Below are 23,249 nucleotides of genomic sequence, written 5' to 3'. Positions count from 1 at the left end.
CATGGGTCTCCCAATCACAATTTTAAGTATCTGTGACTGTGAAATTGTGGCAGGTCTCACAATTTTTTTAAAATAAGGGGGGATTGCGATTTCTGGGGGTCGGGGTGATTTCTGGGGGTTCAGAGGTGATTTTGCGGGGGAGGGGTTTAATGCATTTTACTGGGTTTTTGCTAATTTTTTTACTGTATTTTGCGACTGCGATTCCCCTAATCCCATTTGCCATTGATTCCAATAGTCTGTCTACCATGAATTTGCCAACTGCAAGGATTTCCAGTAACGGAATCCTCATGGTTGGTGAGGGATGACTGTATTTTACATTACAGCTATTACACAATATAAGACAATACTTGCAAATAGTTATGTAAGGGTGGGTTCACACTTCACAGTGAACTTGCAGCTCGGCTGAAACACCAGTTCCATGAGCGCATGTGTAAGGCTGACTTTCAGTGTCAGGAAGGCTGTGCCAATGTTGAGTGTGCCTGGCAGACCTGCCAATGTCAGCATATTTTGCCCTCCTTGCAGTCCCTCTAGTGATCAGCCACCCCACCCCTAAAGAGTTAACCGGAAGTGAACCCTGTCCTAACTGACAGCCTGGTGAACTCCAGGGCTTGGCCAATCAGTGACCCAGGTGGGTAGGAGCTTGAGAGCTGTTGGGAAGAAGGTAGGTTTATTTGTTAGAAGAAGCTGGGCTGGAGGTGCAGGAACGCACATGCGGCTATGGAGGATGGCTGCAGGAAGATGGCTGCAGTTCCTGGAAGATAGAACTGCAGGAACTTGAATTCTCAACCAGGGTTTGGGTGAGTTCAAGAAAAAGGAAGCCTGGGCTTTGGCTTGGGAAGTTTAGTCTAAGGGAAGTTTTTTTAGTCAGATTTTGCATTAGACTTGCAGTTTCTTTTGCATGCACTTTGTATATACCCGATATTGGTCTATTATTGTTTATCTGTAACATAACTAAACTAAGAAACACTAACCTTTACCCATCCAAGCAGGGCATTGCAAAAGATTCTGTAAGCTTTTAAAGGTGCTTTTGAATTTTTCTACATACCTGTTCCTTGCAACTGGGTAACCATGATTTCTAAAGTGTGCCACCCCAACATCACCTGGGGTGCATTTTGCAAAATGCAAGTATTTGTAAAAAGACTGAGTATTTTTACTCATAACTAAAAGCTGAGAAAACCTCAGACAGAAGCAGTCTGTAGCATTTAAGTAAAACAGCCTCTCCAAGTGGAATTTTTTACTGAGGAGAAAGGGCGAGGCTGAAAGGGGGTTTTGCTCTGGTGCAGACACGTCCTCAGAAATTCAGCAGCTACCAGTTTTCTCACCACGTGTAGGCTTGCACATGGAAGATTATTGTACTTTTCCAAAAACAAAATAGGGTTTTCCCCTGGGAATTCCACCCCAAGCCCAGGGAGGTTCAAGCTATGTAATGGGGGTGGCAGCCATTTCTGAACCTACCAGAAATACAAAAGAGTTTTAGGAGTAGCCTTTGCCAGAAAGCTCAGCAGGGATGATTTAGCATTTATTTCCCTCACATGAGCTTACTCTGAGGCTAAGGCTATAATTCGCTACAGTCCCCCACTTCAAATCTTGGTTACATATGTTGGATTCCGGACTGCAAGGAGGGCAGAATATGCTGACTTTGGCAGGTTTGCCGTAGGTTCGCATGTTATGGTCAATGTCGACATAGCCTTCCCAACACCAGGCTCTCATGCATACTCCAGGAACTGGCAGTTCAACTGAGCCACTGGTTCACTGTGACGTGTGAATCCATTCATGGGAAATATGAAAACTAACCATCTACAATTTAATTATTTGGACTTGAGCAATAAACCAACAACTGCCCTGGGGGCAACTAGGCACTGATTATCAATCTATGGAATAGTAATTTGAGTTTACTGACTCTTGATAAGGAACATAATTATGACTGGAAGCCATGAGATGCAACTAACGAACTCTGTGCGTTCACCAGTGAGTTGCTATTCACACAATAGTGTCGTTTACACAGCCCAGTTTAAGGGCACTGAAGACTTTCAAGAAGGCATTTGGCCAATGAATGGCCCCCGCCTCTCTTTTTAATGTAGCTGTACTTTTGTTTTAGCAGTTTGTTTTTATTTGAGGGTTATCTTGTTGTTAACCGCCTTGGAATCTTTGGATGAAGGGTGGTGTAAAAATATAAATAACAAATAAATAAAATTTATGCTAATGAAAATTTTCCCCTCTTTGGTTCTATGCTCCCAGTGTAATCTATTGTTTGTCAGTATTCCACCTCTCTACCAATGGTTGTGGATCCTTAGCCTCTGCAGGACAAGACAGCCTCTGCAGTTAATTTGTTCTAGAGCACACCAAGGCTCAACCCTAGCATTTTTTTCCAGTGCCAAGGCTCAATGCTGGAAGAGATGAAGTAAGAACAGGTGAAGAGGTCCCTGAACATGTGCAAAGTGCATTTCTTCTTCACCACTTAGTAACGGCACAAGAGTAATTCCTTATATTTCTAGGATTAGGGGGACAACTTCCAGATCAGATTGTGTTTTTCAAGATAGAGTGGAACCCAAACATCTCCCTTTCTAGAAATTAAGCACTGCACAGGCTGTAATGCTATGTATTACAAGAAGCACCTTTTAACAGTGGCTCTTGTATTTAGCAGGAGAGCAACTGTCCCTGTTCAACCGAGCATCATGTCCCTCCCAGTGGCTGTTTGCTAGTGTCTTCCTTAGACTGTGAGTCCCTTTGGAACCATCTTCTCATTCTTTTTGCTATGTACATCACTTTAAGAATGCTTTTTATTGAAAAATAGAATATAAACAATATTTATTTATTTATTTATCTGATTTTTTTTTTAATACTGCCCTTCCGAAAGGCTCAGGGCGGTTTACAGTTAAAAACAGAAACCATTAAAACCAATAACAATTAAAACAGAAATATAAATATTAACACCAATTAAAAAACATCTTAAAAACCAATTAAACTATCATAACAATTAAAACCCTGAAAATCAGGTTAGCATTAAAACAATTAAAACTAAGTAAAAACCCTGAAAGGCCAGGCCAAACAGATGGGGTTTTAGGGCTCTCTTGAAGGTCAGTAAGAAATTAAGATTACGAATTTCTGCTGGGAGTGCATTCCACAGCCCGGGAGCAGCCACAGAGAAGGCCCACCTCTGAGTAGTCACCAAACGAACCAGTGATAACTGGAGATGGACCTCCTCAGATGACCTTAACGTGTGGTGGGGATAATGTAAAAAAAGGCACTCTCTAAGATATCTTGGACTCAAGCCATTCAGGGCTTTAAAGGTAATAACCAGCACTTTGTATTTTGCCTGGAAACATATCGGCAGCCAGTGTAATTCTTTCAAGACAGGCATAATATGGTCTCTCCGGGTTGCTTGGATTCTCTGGCTGCCACATTCTGAACTAACTGAAGTTTCCGGACTACGTACAAAGGTAGCCCCACGTAGAGCACATTGCAGTAGTCAAGCCGGGAGGTTACCAGCTGGTGCACCACTGTTTTGAGGTCATCCTCTTCAAGGAATGGGCACAGCTGTCGAATCAGCTGAAGCTGATAGAAAGCACTCCTGGCCATGGCCTCCATCTGAAATACCAGGGTGAGGCCTGGGTCCAGGAGTACTTCCAAGCTGTGCACCTGCTCCTTCTGGGGGAGTGTAACTCCATCCAGCACAGGAAGATCTAACTCACCCCTCAGATTCTGAGCCCTCACAATGAGCACCTCCGTCTTGCTTGAATTCAGCTTCAATTTGTTCTCCCTCATCCAGCCCATTACTGCCTGTAGGCAGGCATTTAGAGAATGAGTGCCATTTCCTGAAGATGAACAGGAGAAGTAGATTTGGGTGTCATCAGCATACTGAACACCCAGCACCAAACCTCCTGATTGCCTCAGCCAGCGGTTTCATGTAGATGTTAAAAAGTATTGGTGACAGAATGGAGCCCTGAGGGACTCCATATAACAGCACCTGTTTTGAGGAGCAACTGTCACCAAGCTCCACCATCTGGAATCTACCCAAGAAGTAGGAACTTCTATTCCCAACTCCCCCAGGCGATCCAGAAGGATAGCATGGTCAATGGTCTCGAATGCCACCGTGAGATCCAGAAGAACCAGCAGAGCCACACTCCCTCTGTCAATTCCCCGGTAAAGGTCATCTATCAGGCCGACCAAGGCTGTCTCAACCCCATAGCCAGCTCTAAAGCAAGTTTGTAACTGGTCTAGATAATAGTCAGAATAAATATATGTACACTCTTTTAAGAGAAAGCCACAGTAAATCTGTGTCTGCCTTTTTGGCCATAGAAATATTCTTTCATGTCTCATAATTAGGGTTGCTGATACAATTACATCTGCTCAGTACTATGGCCATGTAAGTAATTCTGATAAAAATTAACAATGATGGTATACCAACATATGACTACTACAAAATGATTTCGATTGTTTTCTCCATTCTCAAATTAATTGGTTATCATTGCATTCACTTCCGTATAGTTTCTGCATAAAATGTATATAAACCAGTTCAAAACCAGTACAAAGTGTCTGAACGTGTCACCAAATCACTTTATAACATTAAGTGTGAACCGGAACTGAACTGAAGAGTTATAAAATACTGATGAACTGCAACTAAGCCCACATATTTAATGGTGCAAACCCTTGCTTTCAGTAGATCATTTAAATAAATTAAGGTCTAAACTTTATGTTCTACTGTGTTTATGCCAACAAATTTCTAACTTTGTATTTCTATTAACTTACTTTTCTCTCTTTCTCTTGTCTGTGAAGTATTTGTAGCAGTGGTGGAGCCAGGGAACAGAGGCACAGGTTCTTCCCCAGCAGCCCCACTGTATGTGCCAGTCATGCCCCTTGAGCATGACATCACACACACACATGGGTGTGGTCTGATTGCCAGACAGCCCACACAAGCCCTCCAGAGCACATTCCCAGCCAGTGAGGGAGAGAAAGGGAAATAAATGCACCCAGCCAGGCAATGCTGGCTGGGAATGTGCTCCAGAGGGCTTGCGCGGCCCTTCCTTGGGTTCTTTGAACCCGTCCATTCAGTGGTGGCTCCACCCCTTATTTGTAGCAAAATCCTTTCTTTCCCTACCAGTGGTTTTCCTTCCACTGAACTATTCTGCCATTAACTCCACTGGAACCAGATGCGATCTATAAAATGTAAATGAATGAATGAATGAATGAATATAAATCTTAGCTGACTAGCTTTCTAAAAGATTATTGTATAGTGCCTACTAATTTTACGCATTTTATAAACAGGATATGATTATTGCTTTATCTTCCTCTCTACACCCCTTTACTTGGAGATATACACAAGAAACAAGCGCTAAGATCAAGATTAATGAAGTATGCATGCAGCAACACTACACACATGCTATGCGGAGGGACAATTTTCACTGCTTCCCCCTTCCCTCCAGAGCCAACTATTATTCCCAAAATATGTCCCTGAGGATCACACAGCCAGCACTTCACTAGTCTGGATGTTTGCCAAGGTCTTCGTGCACAATTTCTAAATGAAGATTTCTGAATCAAGAATAGAATATATCCTGTTTTCAAAGTCTAAGGGGAAGAATTATTGTGCTTACATTGCATAAAGTAATAAGAGGGTAAACTGAACTTTTAAATAATATTCTTAGGATACTTAGAAATGTTGATCTCAAATGAGGTTATAAATCAAGGCTGAAATCTATAACATTCATGCTCTGGCTCTGCAGGTATAACATATCTGGTACGAATGTTGCATTGTTTCCTAGGCAATAGTGAACGGTTGATGAAGTTAAACCACTTTGTTGTTTCCACTTCACAACTGCAGGAGAGACCCCTTACATCCGACACAGAATTAAATCCTTACAGCACTGTTATAATTTTGGATTATGCAGAGTATTTAATATACTTGCATAACTATATCTATGATGACTGTCCTTTTCCCAAGCCAAAAGGAAGTGGTAGAGTTGAAAGCTGCCAAATGTTGAAAGACAAATTCATACAGAAGTGACTCTAAAATTGTGAGCTTTTTAAAAGAAGATTATGTAGTGGAAGAAAGGAGAAAGATACTTGTCAATCAAAGCAAACAAGTTTGTGTTAACAGACACCCTGCTTCCTTCCCTCCTTTTCTGTTGTTCACTATGGAAACCAACAGTGGTTCCCATAGTGGTAGACTATGTGCCAGCAGCAGCAGCAAAAAACCACTTTGTTACCCATCCCATAACAAATTGTTCTCTGGGTGGCTCACAACACAGCATTAAAACATAAAATAACAAGTTGTTCTAGTAAGAACTAATCAGCCTACTTTCCTTTCACTGTCTCTACAACTGGACTAAATTTGGTTCAAACAGAGGTCCACAAGTTAGATCCCTTGCACCTTAAATGTTCATGCATCCACCACCTTGGTTCAGGGTGGATGACATCATTACAAACTACACTACTGAGGTGTCCCTGTGTGTCACTCACTGCAACTGTACCCAATTCGGTTCAAATCGGTTAGACTGTCCACAAATTAGCCCACAAATTAGACCTCAGATGTTCATGTGTCCACCATCTTGGATTGGAGTGGATGACATCATCACACACCATGCCATTGAGGCATCCCTATGTATCCCTACAGCTGTAGCAAATTTGGTTCAAATCGGTTAAGCAGTTCACAAGTTAGCCCACTTGCGCCTCAAATGTTTACACGTCCACCATCTTGCACTGGGGTGGATTACATCATCACAAACGAAACTGTTGAGACGTCCCTATGTGTCACTCACTGCAACTGTACCTAATTTGGTTTAAACTGGTTAGACAGTTCACAAATTAGCCTGCTTGCATCTCAGATGTTAATGTGGCTGCCATCTTGAACTGGAGTAGATGACATCATCACACACACCATACCATTTGGGCATCCCTATGTGTCCCTAAAACTGTAGCAAATTTGGTTCTAATTGGTTAAGCGTTTCACAAGTTAGCCCACTTGCACCCCAAATGTTTACACTTCCGCCATCCTGGATCAGGGTGGATGACATCATCACAAACTACGCCACTGAGGTGTCCCTTTGTGACTCTATAACTGTACCCTATTTGGTTAACCTTACTAATCTGGTATTGAAATGGTCACCACTTTTGTGTTTAGGGAATCTGTTCTGATTCAGGTTTGAGACAAAAAGAAGATTTTAGGTTCAGATTTGCTGAAAAACTTCTCTGAACTGGTTTTGTGTTTGTTTCAACTCCTGGACTGAAAGTGAAGGAGAAGGGTTTGCCAAGAAGTCGTTCTACTTCACTAGACAGAGGGTAGCAGAGGAGGAAAGAGGAAGTATTTTGGTTGAACAGGCTGGTTGGGTAGGCAACTACTGTTACCCACAATCAGTAGGGTTCATTTTTCACCTTCTCTATTAACACTTGAACTTTAACATACTAGACAAAAATACTATAAATGGGGAACAAAATACTTGAACATGTGAAAATTAAAGAAAATCAATTTACCTCTGAACAGAAGTTGCTGTCTGTGCAATGCAGAAATACAGACTGAACTTCCTGCCCATATCTGAGTTGGGATGGGTCTGACAGTTTAGCTCACAAAACTGTATTTCATTACTCTGCTTTTTATTAATTATAAATCCTTACAATCACATTACAAGTGAAATGTGGCATACTGACACCAGCACAGCAGAACAAGAAGTTCTTTACCTTTAATGCATAGAAGATATAAATGCAAGCACCATGCCAAAGACAGCTGAGAATGATGGATCGGCCAAAAACATCCCATATGGCACACTTCCTTAATTTCATGTGTCTAAGCAATATGCATTTTGCTGCCCAATATGACTACAATAATCACAGAACAGTCTCATGCATGGAATAATTCTAAAAGACCCCCCCCCAAAATCCTCTCTTCTAGGTGCCAATATCAATTTTTTTGTGATACCCTAATTGCTTATGCTGTCGTTAGTGGCGATAGAGCCTTTGTGAGTCAGTTAGCAACGTGGACGTGGTTTGGAAATGCACAGATTGAGCATGCATGCCGCACTCTTGGATTGGTGGGGTGCTGTGCTGTAATGTAAGCCCCTACCTCAGGTTTCCCCTGATTGTGAGCAAGCTTCAAGTACAACAGTTGCCAGAGACCAAATCTTTAATCCACTGCAGTAAAGGATAAGTTACATCTCAGGTATATGGGTTTTGTTTTTTGTTTTTTAAAGATTAGATCAGTGTCTATTGGACAGTTACAGGTTTAACTCTCTGGTAGAGCTAGTACTACAGTGGAAATTCTAGACTTTGTGCTTCCAAAGGGGCAACTTAACACCAAATATCAGGTATCTTTTAAAGTCATAATGTCTACTCTATACATGATTCACATTTGTTATTGGAAACTAGAGTCCTTGTAACACTGCAGGTTTTCTGGTGTGGAAAAAGACCAGCAGAGGAAGCTCTTATGACTTTATCTTTTCCTCAGAGGAAATCATGTGGAACACTGGAAGAGCTGTGCCTTTTAACAAAGAGTGACATTATTTCTTTTGCTAAATAATTTACCTAACAGGCACACACTGAAGAACCCAAGGACAACGGAGATATGAATAGAGAGATGCATTTTCACAGGAGTGTGCTAGCTGGTGCACACTCATTTCCCTCTTCCCACGTTTAGGATGAATGGTACGATAATGCCAAAATAAAAGCTGATGTTAGAATAAATATATTGGTCACAAGACTGTGTTGTTCTCACTTCAGAAAGCCATTCTCCCTCTTCAGACTGCTTATGTAGACTTTTCACCTTGCTTTTCCAATTTCCTACCACTTGAGAATGGGTCATATCCATTCAAACTGGAATGTTTAACTCTTTTGACTGGATCTAATGGCTGACCGGTTCCACACAAGAGGTTTCTAAATCACCAGGTAACTGTGCTGCAGCACAATACTTCTAACTCTTGTGTGATTCCACAGACCAGTCTGTACTGCCAATGTTGTGTGATGAAATATGTCGGCCAGTGTGTGGACTGGGCACACCTATCTTTTGCAGTGCTTCTAGTCACCCAGGGTCCCATACCTGAGTTGGTCACCCAGGGCCCTGCACTTACGGGGTCCTCACACTGTAGCACAGCAACAGCAGCCCTGTTCAGATGATGTTGTTTTAGAAGGATGGTGTACACGAGTCCAGAGCCCAGAGCATGTCTGGAAATCCCACCCGCAGCATGTCACTCACCCTCCCACAGGCTCTTGACAGTTACGGTGTTCGTCTTAAGAGGCAACCGCCCTAAGTTTGATAGTGGTATCTCAATGATCAACAGGCTGGTGCACCCCTGCCTGCCAATCACAGAAACCCTGCCATCAGTCTTATGGCATTTGCCTCTTCAGACAAATGCCATAACTGTGAAGAACGCACAGAGAAGGGGTGCTCACGTGCTGCGGGCAGGACTTCTGTACGCGGTACTCATGTACACCTTGTTTTTTAATATATAGTCTTAACAATGCTAGAGACTCTTCCGGTTCTGGCATGACCAAAACAATACAGGTTCATCATGGGGATCCCACAAACTATTTTCAGTCTGGGCTTCACAAAAGACAGCCCTACTGACTGCCAACATTAATTTCACTAATCTAAAGGAGTGGGCTCTAGCCCATGAAAACTTCTGCCACACAAATCTGTTAATATTCAAGATTCTACAGGACTCTCTAATGCTTTTGCTTCAAAGGCTAACAAGTCTGCCCCCTGGAGTTCTCCTCTACAAGATATATATTTGGATCTATGAAGAGTATTGGGAGTTTCCACAAAAGGAAAGGAATGAATGCAAAGATATATATGCAAATCCTAACAGCTCCAGGGTTTTCATGTTCTCTCTGTCTTGCTTTCCTTCTAATACGTATGCCTCCAATTGCAATGCCACTGTTTCTTTCTGTCTCTCTTTCTAGTCTCTCTTCTAGATCAATTATCCTCCAGGTGTTTTACTTGGATGCTAATCCACTGCCACATTAAATATCTCTCACTCTTAATCCCCACCCTCACCCAATTTCCTTCAGTTTTCTTTTAATCTTGTTCCATTTGTGTCTGGTCATTTTTCCATATTTTGACCACAAGTGTTCATTGCTTTTTTTACCCCGCTACAGATCTGGAGCATTTCAAAGACATGTGTTTTCTAAAATGAGAGATGCCAGTATTAAAACAGGCCTTGAACTGCTACCACTCAATTCTGGTTGGGTTCTTTTTTTGTTTTTCCCCTGAATCCCACATTTCTGGAAGCTGTGGTTATTCAGTTGTGTGATGTTTTTGTGAGTCTATATCCACCAAATGTGGTAAAATTTGTCATATGTAATGAATTAATAAACAAGCACAGTCCAGAAGGGTTCCACTATGTTGAAATATGCAACCATTACAAAAAATATTTTATCTATTGCTTAAAATGGGGTCACCCAATTAAAGAAATCCTAGATGATGGATTAATCATTTTAAATCATTGTGAATTGCCTAGAGCCTTCAGAGTCAGGTAGTATATAAATAATATAAATAAATGTTTATTATTTATTTCTTTAACCTATTTCTCTACTGCCCAAAACTTGCGCCTCTGGGCAGTTTACAATTAAAATCATATGAACAAACATTAAAATAATTTAAAACTCAACATTACAAGTATTAAAACTATAAATCTAATTAAAAGCCTGGGAGAACAAATATGTCTTCAGTGCCTTTTTAAAGGTTACCAGAGATGGGGAGGCTCTTATCTTAAGAGGGAGCACATTCCAAAGCCCAGGGACAGCAATAGAGAAGGTCCGTCCTCAAGTAGCCACTAGATGAGCCAGTGGAAACTGTAGACTTACTTCTCCAGAAGATCTCAACAGGTGATGGGGCTCATGGCGAAGAAGTTCTCTTAAAAACCCAGGGCCTAAGCTGTTTAGGGTTTTATGGGTAATTACCAGCAGATTGTATTTTGCCCGGAAACTTATTGGCAGCCTATGTAGCTCTTTCAAAACAGGAGTAATATGGTCTCTCTGAGATGACTCAGAGACCAATCTGGCCGCCGCATTCTGTACCAACTGCAGTCTCCAGACTACATACAAAGGCAGCCCCACATAGAGTGCATTGCAGAAGTCCAGTCTGGAAGTAACCAGCAAATGTATTGCCGTTCTGAGGTCATTCATCTCAAGAAATATCATTTCAATTGATTTAATATATATATTATTAAAATATTAATCAACTAAAACCAAATTTAGGCAGATAGGTAGCGTATTGAAGTCCAGGACCCCCAAGGTAGCATTCTCAGAAATGCTACCTGTTCCACACGCAGGTACAGAACTGAGGGGTTTCAATGCATGGATGAGACGTTGGTGCCGGGAGGGAGGTTTAGATTCGTTAGGCACTGGGATACATTTGGGGGGAAGCAAGGACTGTACAAAAGGGATGGGCTGCACTTGAACCATGATGGAACCAGACTGCTGGCACTTAAAATCAAAAAGGTTGCAAAGAACCTTTTTTAAATGACACCTGGGGAATAGCCAACAGGATCTGGGCAGTATGCAGTTCGGCAAATGCCATCCCATAAGGTGCAAGGGTGTGGAAGATTCAGATAAAACAGAAGGGGACAGAGCAGAACCAAATAAACCACTGGCTTCTCTGAGGGAGGGAAGGATGCCTCCTTATCTTAAGGAGGCAATCACTAGACCTCTTCTAAAGAAGCCTGCATTAGATCCCTCAGAGTTGAGCAATTATAGGCCTGTTTCCAACCTTCCATGGCTGGGCAAGGTAATTGAGAGGGTGGTGGCCTCTCAGCGCCAGGCCGTCTTGGAGGATCCTGATTATCTAATTCTACACCCATTTCAAACTGGTTTTCAGGCGGGCTATGGGGTGGAGAGCGCCTTGGTCGGCCTGATGAATGATCTCCAATTGGCAATGGACAGAGGAAGTGTGACTCTGTTGGTCCTTTTGGTTCTCTTGGCGGCTTTTGATACTATCAAACATAGTATCCTTCTGGAACATCTGAGAGTGTTGGGGGTGGGAGGCACTGTTTTACAGTGGTTCCGCTCCTACCTCTGGGACAGATTCCAGATGGTGTCGACTGGAGATTCCAGATGGTGTCGATTGTTGCTCTTCAAAATCTGAGCTTAAGTATGGTGTCCCTCAAGGCACCATACTTTCTCCAGTGCTTTTTAACATCTACATGAAACCGCTGGGAGAGATCATCAGGGGATTTGGATCTGGGTGTTACCAGTACACTGATGACACTGAGATCTACTTCTCCATGTCAACTTCTTCAGGAGCTGGCATATCCTTCCTAAATGCTTGCCTGGAAGCAGTAATGGGCTGGATGAGGGAGAATAAACTGAAGCTGAATCCAGATAAGACGGAGGTACTTATTGTGCGGGGTCAGAACTCTAGAGACTATTGTGATCTACCTGTTCTAGATGGGGTCACACTTCCGCAAAAGGAACAGGTTCGCAGTCTGGGAGTACTTCTGGATTCACGCCTCTCCCAGGTTCGCAGTCTGGGAGTACTTCTGGATTCACACCTCTCCCTGGTTTCTGATACACCAGCTGCGCCCGTTTCTCAAGATGCACACAATGGTGAAGAGGCCATGTTTGCCAAAACCCCACTTCCTTATACAGCCCTCTGTGCTTCCTAAAGATATGTCCTGGAGGGTCCCCAGGGTCATTTTTGGGGGGAGCACAATGAGTTTCAGAGGTAAGGAGAGACTGGCAAAGATCACCCCTCCCCCTCTCCCCATTGCATGCATGAAACATTTTTGTCATAGGCAATGTAAATCTGCATATAAGCCACTTATATTTAAAATAATTAACTTCTTTTTTAAAAAAAAACATTGTTGATACATTAATTTGACTGCCTTTTTAGTTTGGAATTGAATAATCTACATGAGTGATCAGTTAAAGATTGCAACCCTGCTTAAAATAGGTGATAGGTAGGTAGGTAGATACACACACTCTACTGGGGAATAATTTTAATCACTGCTTATTGTTACAGGAACTGAGGAGACAAATGGCACCATTATACCACTTTGTATTTGTTTCCCCAACGTCTGACCATCTCAACAGCAACTGAACTGAACTAAGGGCAAAAGTGGGGGTGGAATTTGGACATCATTGGGGTGTGTGTGTTCTTATATTACTTTAACTATTTCATCTCCATCTTTTATTGTTGTTAGTTTGATTTTTTAAAAAATCAGTCTTTCATGTTTTGGATACAAGCACACTTGTAAAATCCTTGTTTTTCTCCACCATCAAAGCACTGAACAATACTTTTGGTTTCTTTTTGGAGGAACATTTCCAAGATTTGCAGCCTTATTCTATAAAAGCTCACTTGGAAATAAACCCCACTCAGTTCAATTGAGCTTACTTTCAAGAAAGAGTGCCTAAGATCGTAAACTTATTCAATTTTTTTCCTTTAACCATTTTATCCACAGTTTTAAGTACCCCGCATCTCGTTTCCCCCCTCTCCAATGCCATATGCTTACAATCTAACTAAGATAGCAATTAGAATATGTTTGACTATTTTGTAGTTTCATACGACTCAGTCAAAGCATTTTAATCAGAGCCAGAACTACAATTTCAGTGGTGCCAAATGCAAGTAAGCCTCATCAGTGACAGAATGGCAAGCATCAACTAACACAACATATTGCAATTATCAAGCCACTTACTCTAGAATGGTCTCATACAAGTCCTATAAATGTCAATAAGACAACTCTAGAACAAGCAATTCATTCCTAGGCTGGAGCAATAAATTCAGGAGTCAATTCAGGCTTCACATTCAAATCTTCAACTACCTAAACGTGACTGTTAAATTTATGTTTTTAAACTGGATTTGTAACCCATCTTATCTTGCAACAGTTTTAAAACCAGCCAATAAACAAACAAACAAATCATCATCATCTAAAGAACACATAGAGAAAGGAAAGATTGTGCTGTCAAGTGAGTGTCGACTCCTGGCGACCACAGAGCCATGTGGTTTTCTTGGTAGAATACAGAAGCGGTTTACCATTGCCTTTTTCCCGGGAAGTCTGAGATGATGCCTCCGCTGTTGTCACTGAGTGAGCATCTGCCTCCCGCACCTTCCTATATCGCTGCTGCCCAATGCAGGTGACTACAAATATATATTTACTAGGCACAGTCTGGGAAGCACACCGGCAGGGATTCGAACTAACAGCCTCTTACTCCCTAGGTGAGATGCTTCCCCGCTGCGCCACTGCAGCTGATAAAGAACACATACTTCAAGATAAATCTATAAGATACCCAACAATTCCTATGAACCCTCAGCATTAATTTCAGTCACAAAAGCCAACCCAAATGTCACTCTCAGCACATTTTACTCATCATATTAAATGTATTTTTGAACTCCTTATGGGCTATTTGCGTGCATATAAGGAGGAATGACAAGAGGAAAGAATGACAAGAGGGAGGGGCTATAACAGAAGCAGAGCATATGCTTTGTCCGCAGAAAGGCCCACATTCAATTCTCTGGCCTCTCCTGGTAGTCTGGGGAAGGCCCCATTCTGAAAGTCTGGAAAACTGCTGCCAGTCAGTATAGACAAAATTGACCTAGATGTCCCAGTGGTCTAACTCAGCAGAAGACAAGTTTATACATCATTACTGATAGAAGAGAACCATATTGGTTTTAATCAACTTAAGCATTATATTTCCATTATACAGATTTTCTTTTTCCATATTAAAAAAACCATGCCTAAATACAACATCTCATGTAAAAATGCTCTTGAACTCTACCTCACTGTACTTATCAAGTGCATGGAGGGTAAATAGGTACCCTCTATAGTGCGTCCCATACATTCATTTTATCATACTACAAAAAGAAGCCGTTCTTGATGGCTCCTTCTCAGTTGTAGAGCATCCACCCTTGGAAACACATATAATTTCATATGCATTTTCACACATGCCGCTGGAAGTACTTTTTATGTTACCTGCATCTATAGTGGAGGCACTCTTATGGTACACTGGATCCAGGTAATTAAGGACACTATAAGTCAGGACAGTGTCTCTCCAGCTCTTTCTGAACTACCATCATTGCCATCAATTCCTGGCATCTCTAGGTAGGGCTGGGAAATATTTCTGCCTGAAAACTTGGAGAGCTGAGGCCAGGCAATATAGACAATACTGAGCTAGATGGACCAATGGTATGTCTCCGTATGAGGCAGCTTCCTATGTTCCTATGATTAGGGCATGCTCATTTACCAAGCATCCTGTTTCCAACAGTGGACAGATAGATGTGTTCACTAGCAGGTCATAAAGGTGACAGCCTTCCTCTCTTATTTACCCCCAGCATCTGTTATTCAGAGGTACATTGGCTCTCAACATGGAGATTCTTTTGGGTTATTGCGACTAAATGAGAATGCATTCTTCCACAAATTCCTCCAATTCTTTTGCAGCCAGCAAAGCAAGTGGCCACCACCATAACACACAGAAGCTAATACCACAAGTTACTTTGTGTTGTCTTGATAAGTACTTACTTTTAGACTAAAAAAAAAGTATAGACTCAAAAATAAGGTGGTAGACTCAAGATGGACTTATCTTGAGTCTATCACCTTATTTTTGAGTCTAGACTCTCTTTTTTTAGTCTAATGGACTTATCTTTTTAGTCTAATGGACTTGAGTCTACCACCAATCAGTTCAAAAGGTAATCAGGGTGCTAGTCTTATGAGATGGAGAAAAAAATATCTCTGTACACTTTATCCAAACCAATCATAACTTTATAAACCTCTCTCATTCTTTCCTTAGTAATATTTTTCTTCAAAATTAAAAAGCTTCCAATATGTTACACTTTCCTCACCTTTGATATTTTTACAGGTCTGCAATATCTTTTTGTGATGGCCAAAAAAGAACTGTTCACATTTTTTCCAAATTATTATTATTAAGAATATTTATATATTGCTTTTTCAAGAAAAAAACATCCTCAAAACAGTTTACATAGAAAAAGGGAATCAGATGATTCTCTGTCCCAAAAAGGTCCAGTCTAAAAAGAAAAGGAAGGTAGACACTTGGTGCAATAAAACTGCACCAAATGGGGCCGAACCAAATATTTTAAAATATTTGCTTTTTAATATCTACATGAAACCGCTGGGTGAGATCATCAGGAGATTTGGTGCAGGGTGTTATCAGTATGCTGATGACACCCAAATCTACTCCTTTTCATCTTCACCATCAGGAATGGTGTTCATTCGCGAAATGCCTGCCTAAAGGCAGTAATGGTCTGGATAAGGGATAACAAATTGAAGCTGAATCCAAGCAAGACGCTCATTGTAGAGGCTCAGAATCTGAGGGGTGAGTTAGATCTCCCTGTGCTGGATGGGGTTACACTCCCCCAGAAGGAGCAGGTACGCAGCTTGGGAGTACTACTGGACCCATGCCTCACCCTGGTATCCCAGGTAGAGGCCATGGCCAGAAGTGCTATCAGCTTTGGCTGATTCGACAGCTGCATCCATTCCTTGAAGAGGACAACCTCAAAACAGTGGTGCACCAGCTGGTAACTTCCAGGCTTGACTACTGCAATGCACTCTACATGGGGCTGTCTTTGCATGTAGTTTGGAAACTTCAGTTAGTTCAAAACGTGGCAGCCAGACTGGTCTCTGGGACAACTCGGAGAGACTATATTATGCCTGTTTTGAAACAGTTGCACTGGCTACTGATATGTTCCCGGGCAAAATACAAAGTTCTGGTTATTACCTTTAAAGCCCTGAATGGCTTAGGTCCAGGTTACCTTAGAGAGTGCCTTCTTCTGTATGATCCCCACCGCACGTTAAGGTCATTAGAGGAGGTCCGTCTCCAGTTACCACCGGTATGTCTGGTGGCAACTCAGAGGCGGGCCTTCTCTGTAGCCGCTCCTGGACTGTGGAATGTGCTCACTGCAGAAATCTGTAATTTGAACTCTTTATTGGTTTTTAAGAGAGCCCTTAAGACCTATCTGTTTGGCCTGGCCCAGGGTTTTTTAATTGTTATAAAGCGGTTTTAATGTACCTGTTTTTCAGGGTTTTAAACTATTTTATTGTTTAATTGTTTTATGGTATTTTATATTTTTAATTGTTGATTGATTTTAACTGTCTTTGTTTTATTTGTAAACTGCCCTGAACCAATTTTGGAAGGGCAGTATAAAAATTGAGATATATCACACACACACACACACAGAGAGAGAGAGGCATTACAATACTGGCAGTTTTATTTTCCATTCCTTGTATAATTAAGTCCTGACATAGAATCTGCCTTTTCCACTTTGCTGTACAGGTTGATTTTTTTTTCCAGTGAAGCAGTGCACCAGAACTCCAAAAACCTTTTCCTGGGTAGTCATAACCAGTTCAGTTATCATCAGAGTATAGTATATGTGAAGATGGGTTTTTTGCCCAAACATTAACTACTTTATGCTTGCACTGAAATTCATTTTGATGCCCATTCACCAGCTTTTGACAGTCTTCTTGGGTTTTTACCAACCTGAATAATTTGGTGTCATCCACAAACATGGGTACCTCATTGGTCATTCCCAGTATCATTACTGAATAGGTTACATAAACCATCCACCACAGCTATCTATCTTTCTTTCCACAAAGACTAACAAATGCCCATCACTTCTAGCCCATATTACTTTTACCATGTTTGGATCCACTTTCAATTTCTTAATCCTCATCCATTTGACGCGGCTACTAGGTATGGGTTCAGAAAAGAGGCTTCTGTTTCTGAAAAGGAGCCATTACCATGCTAATGACTCCTTATAGTATGATAACTAAGACATACACAGATACCATAGGGTGCAGAAACTTGCACTTCCACAATAATCACCTTGCTGGATTTGTAATTATTGCTGAATAAAAATAGGGAATTTATACTATTAAGTTTCAGAACTACAGTCAATTTTTTTCTGAAAAGTTATAAATAATGCATTTCATTTAAGTAGAGAGGAGAGCGGGACTTGTGGAAGCAAGCATGACTTGTCCCCTTAGCTAAGCAGGATCTGCCCTGGCTACATATGAATAGGAGACTAGAAGTGTGACACTGTAAGATATTCCCCTCAGGGGATAGAGCCGCTCTGGGAAGAGCGTCTAGGTTCCAAGTTCCCTCCCTGGCTTCTCCAGGACAGGGCTGAGAGAGATTCCTGCCTGCAACCTTGGAGAAGCCACCGCCAGTCTGTGAAGGCAATATAGAGCCAGACAGACCAATGGTCTGACCCAGTATATGGCAGCTTCCTATGTTCTAGTATAGCAAGTTTAAGTTTGACATAGAAGTACAGGTGGCCCTCATTTTCCATGGATAATGATTCGTGTTCTCACGGATTCATGTATCTATGGTTGGGTCTAGGAGACCCAGTTTCTTTATTTGCCGTTTAAAACAAAAACCCGGCAAAATTTGTTTATTTGTGATTCCCAAGCTGCCAGAAATGACTTCCGAAATCATTTCCAGTTGCCATTTTGCAGCACAGAGCCATTTTGTGGCTCTTAAAAAAACAATCCCCGATGTTGTTTGCAAAAATTCAAAAAAAATATATTGAGAATTTGTAGGTTTTGAGGGGCCTTGCTGGAGAGCAAGGCACCATGCTTTATTCCCTTTATTTCTGCTTTTTTGGCCCTTTTTAAGCTTAAGGAACCTAAGCCCTGGATTCCTATAGGGGTAAAGTTTTGTTATTGGTGGTTTCCATATTTGTGCCGTTAGGTGAGAACACAATCCCACGAATAATGAGGGCACCTGTATTACATATATTCCCATCTTCTTCCAAAATGTTTACTTTCTAGTTCTGGGAATTAGGAAATTTACACCAAATATGTTCTTTAAAGTTTGAATTAAGAGTTCTGATAAAACATGGCCTGTCTTCTTTAGACTCATGGTCCATCAGTCCCTACTTCTTCTATACAGTTGGCAAATTGGAGAAAAGGGGATATGGGCAGGGGGATCCACATGAAAAAAGATGAGAAACAACTCAAATGAGTTTGCATCAAAGAAGGCACTATGGCATAGTACCTTCTCCTTTCTTCATTTCTCTTTCCCAAAGCAGCAAGCAGGAATCAATTTTAAGAGAGGTTAGTTGAACGTATTCCCTCTTTGTCATAAATGTTCTAGGTTGACCTGTACACAGCCCAGCAACTATTATCATGTTAAATTTCTTTCAGTGGTTTGGTAGTCCAATCAGACTGAACTATGTAGCCATTTGTACTGCTAGGCTAACCCACCAACGAGAAGCTTCACAGGGCTACTTTCCCTGTCCCTACTCAACCCAGTGGCAGCAGCACTACACCATTGCCGTCAGAGATGCAGCAGGTTTGGAGTGGGCCCTGGGACAAAAAGTGAAGATTGGCCCCTGCTCGCCTCCTTCTTCATCATAGAGGTGCAAGAGAGCAAGCAAAGAGCAAGCCATTGGTGCCCTCTCCCTCAGAGGCTCAGGGACATTTGATCCCTGTCTCTTGTTCAGTGATAGCTATGCCCTGACTGGCACGTTTGTTGCTTTTCCTCCTACTGAGCCTGACTCTTCTTTGTGGACTCCCCTTTATTCTCCACCTTCTCCAGAGAGCAAGACAAGTTTAGTAGAAGGAGGAGCAGCAGGAGTAGTGATAGCTACAACCCAGGAGAGATTGTGAGGCATAAGGAAGAAAATCAGGGGAAGAAAATTGGTGGAGTGTGCTGCAGCAGAGGTAGGATGTGCTATAGAGGTGGGGACAACAATTCACTATGTTGTTATTTATTTATTTAATAAATTTGTATACTGCCCACTGCTGAAGTCTCTAGGCAGTTTACAGCATAAAACATGTTGTTTTAGATGCCAAGAAGGCCAGGGTCCTCCTGCTTACAAAGCAATCATGTAAGCTAATTTGAATCCCAAGATGCTCCACAATGACCAAAGTAGCAGATGCACTAAAGTGAAAGTTGAAAGCATGCAAAGCATGCAAAATAGTTGAAAGCATGCAAAATAGGTTTATTTTATACTACAGGCTGAAAGCATGCAAATGTAACTGTATTTGGGTAAATAAACTTATCTCAAGTAATAAGATAATCCTGTGTTTTAGGATTTCCTCATAAATTAATCTATCAAACTTTAAAGCCCCATTTTACCTCTGCCACATTTACACACAAATTCACAGTCACAGAATATAACCATTCTACTTCTCCTCTTGGGGAAGCTACTAACATTTTAAATTTTTGCTCACTTCATACTATTTCTGTAGTTTTCCTATTTTATATTGAAGGAGGTCTAAGTTTCAAGGCATTTAAGAGAGCTCATTCAGTGGAGCAGGCATACTTTCAGCTTCCCACATAGCAACATCAGAGCAAGGACAAAAATCTAGCTGTGGCCCGAATCTGCAGCTTACTTAGCATAATGGTTAACCCAGTTCTGCAAGACAGCCAATAATTATGTTTGAATTCCAAGCTCTGCTCAGTGTGGGTGACATGCTTCATCAGATCTGTCACTCTCAGAAGATTTCCACATTGGAACAAACTTTGTGTTACACCACTTAACATAACCACTTAACTTATACCACTACAGTTTATTTATATAGCACTTTTTCTCTTTAATGAATTTTACTATAAAGAGGCTGCAGGAGGCAACTACTACAGTTGCTTAGTAGAAGAATACACACAGAAGTTCCCATGTTCAATGCCTGGCATCTCCAGAGAGCGCTGTGAAAGACTCCTGATTGAAACGCTAGAGAGCCAAAGCCAGTCAGTGTAGACAATATTGAGCTAGATGGACCAACTGCCAGAGGCAGCTATGTATATCTTCATAAAATCTCTGGGGTGGCACACCATGATGCCTAGTTTATAGATGGCAGGAGAACTGCCACATTGTAGTGGTTAGAGTGCTGGACTAGGACCGGGGAGACCCGAGTTCAAATCCCCATTCAGCCATAATACTAGCTGGGTGACTCTGGGTCAGTCACTTCTCTCTCAGCCTAGCTTACTTCACAGGGTTGTTGTGAAAGAGAAACTTAAGTATGTAGTACACCGCTCTGGGCTCCTTGGAGGAAGAGCAGGATATAAATGTAATAATAACAACAACAACAACAACAACAACTATCAGAAGTGATTCGCACTTCCACCTTTTGTGCTTCCTCTCTAGAAGTCTGAAGGGTGAGGGAGATGCACAAGCTGTATGAGCTTCTCTCCTGCACCAGTTCCCATTCAGACACTGCAGTGAAACCGCAAAAACAGATGCAAGGCACCTGCACATCCCCTTAAAGGACTTCTTGTCACCTCAAAAGCCATTGAATTTTGGAAGAGATGAGACTTAAATCTCAGCCTCCCAATTCACAGTTCAGATCTCCTTCCAGTGGACCAAACTGGCTCTCCCATCAAACGTAAACTCTCGAGCTTACATTCCATATTCTTGATTCAAAATAACCACTGCCTTCTTGTATATAACCAGTAACATGGAGCAGACTCTCTAACTCACTCCTGATTATGCATGGAGGCAGGGGGGGGGGAATTCATCCATTTCTAAACTTGACTGTGAGTTCAACATGTTAAAGTTTGCAAAAAACAAAACCCCTAACCGGCACCTTAAAGATTAACAGATTAATTATGCCATAAACGTTCATTGATTAAGCCCACTTCATCCGATAATGAAGTATTAGTCTACACAGGGGTATAAAGTCAAGAAATAAATGGTAAACTGTGGGATTCCAACTGAGAATAGTACTTCAAGCCATTCGGAATTGGGCTCTAATTCACAACATGCCACAAACCATCTGTCAGTCTTGAAGGTGCCACAAAACTCTTTTCTGTGTTTGCTGTAATAGATTCTCATGGCTATTCCTCTGAAATATGTTTAAAGTTCAACATTTGCATTTTGTGATTTGGATGATGCATGCTAACTCTTGTTCTGTGGCCTCATGAAAACCAGTGTGCTCATGCCTACCAAAACAACAACCACATCTTCATTGGCTTTTCCTTCCTGAAAAGAAGCTCTCTATTCTACACTGAAGAGAGCATCATCAGCCAGTTCCTATTTGTGAATGCACAGATGAAGTGTTTGAGTTTCCAAAAGGGAGAGACAACAGATCACACAAAAAAGGTTTGTTTTATAGGCATGAAAAGGTAACAATAAATTGGGAGAGCATACAAAAGAGGGACACCCTGCAGGAGGAAGTACCTTCTGACAAACAGTAAGTGCATGAGAGGAAATCGCTTAGTTGTGTTTTCATAAAAATCTCTTTCAAGGCATACACTAATCCCTCAACTACAACAGGCTCCTAAGCAAAGTCCTAGCCTAGTGAATTATTCTCAACGGAAGGGAACAGTTATATTAAGTCAACAGTGCCCAGACTTTTAAAAAACAAACAAACCTCTTCGCCCTCTTTTCGTAGCAGAGGCTTTATGCATAATCTCAGCAACTCTTTTATCAGCAATGTGCAAAGTAGAAAAAGCAAACCCATAGCAGACTGCTAAATAAAAGGGAGGGGGGCAAGATTTAATGCACGGACACGACCCGTAAATCTCCACTCACAAAGACAAAACAAATCTGTCTGCCGTTGAGAATGAAAGGAAACCGAGGCGGCTCGGGCGTTTTAAAGTAGGTTGCAGTGATGCCTTGCCTACCCACGCTTCATTCCCTGAGAAACTTCAGGGCAAAGTTTAATTTTCCCTTGGTTTGGGTCTGGTTTCCTTTGAAGCTACGCAGGGGATTATCCGGACCTTTCTTAGGCGGCGGCAGTGCCTTGGCGCCCCTTACAATCAGCCTTCTGCTCCTTCTACCCTAAAGGGCTGCTTCTCCCCGCACCCTCCCATCAGCCAGCAGCACCCCTGCTCCATGTGCGTCCGCACGCGCGCGGGACAAAGCAGCCTGTCTCAATTGCTGGACACAGGCAACTCTCACTCACCGCCTCGACGCCCGCGTGCCTTTTGTGCATCCTTCCCCTTCCTCGGCCACTCCAGACGCACTTGCGGGCACTTAGCAGGCAGCCCCGGCTCCTTTCCCCACTCTCCGACAGGACCCACCTCCTTCTCGCCGCACAGCAGAAGCAACAATCAGTCCCGCCCCTCAGGGTATCCCACCTCCGCCCTCCAACAGAAGTGCGCCACTCCCCCTCCTCCGCTACAATGGTTCGTTCCCTCAGGACAAAGCTTAGGGAGCAGAACTAAGAGACGAACCGGACGGGGGGAGGGGAGCGGCGGGGAGAAAAAAAGAAACTAGCTGTGTGAGCGCAGAAAGGAGTCCTGTGGCACCAGATGTGGTAAACTCTCGCGGGTTAGAAACCCATTTCATGTCTTCTAATGCTGCGTGACAAAGTCCTCGAAGGCTGATGCGATGCCACAATACATCTGGTGCCCCAAGACTCCTTTTTGGGGCT

At 42.1% G+C, this 23,249-nt stretch overlaps 1 protein-coding gene across 11 annotated transcripts in view; it reads right to left on the bottom strand.

Moving 5' to 3' along the window:
* The window catches only part of PHLDB2 (pleckstrin homology like domain family B member 2), a 119,535-nt gene extending 96,549 nt beyond the window's left edge, over nucleotides 1-22,986 (bottom strand). For 3 of the 11 annotated variants that reach the window (XM_053307929.1, XM_053307938.1, XM_053307932.1), the window contains exon 1: nucleotides 22,779-22,981. The gene's annotated coding sequence lies outside the window, so the exon portion shown is untranslated. Of the gene's footprint in view, nucleotides 1-22,778 lie in introns of all 11 variants that reach the window. The other 8 variants (XM_053307925.1, XM_053307926.1, XM_053307937.1 and 5 more) reach the window with 6 other exon arrangements.
* Nucleotides 22,987-23,249: the final 263 nt, after the last annotated feature.

The sequence above is a fragment of the Hemicordylus capensis genome, chromosome 3 (assembly GCF_027244095.1).
Source record: "Hemicordylus capensis ecotype Gifberg chromosome 3, rHemCap1.1.pri, whole genome shotgun sequence".
In the NCBI taxonomy this organism is placed as follows: domain Eukaryota; kingdom Metazoa; phylum Chordata; class Lepidosauria; order Squamata; family Cordylidae; genus Hemicordylus; species Hemicordylus capensis.
This window is presented reverse-complemented; position numbering and strand designations above follow the sequence as displayed.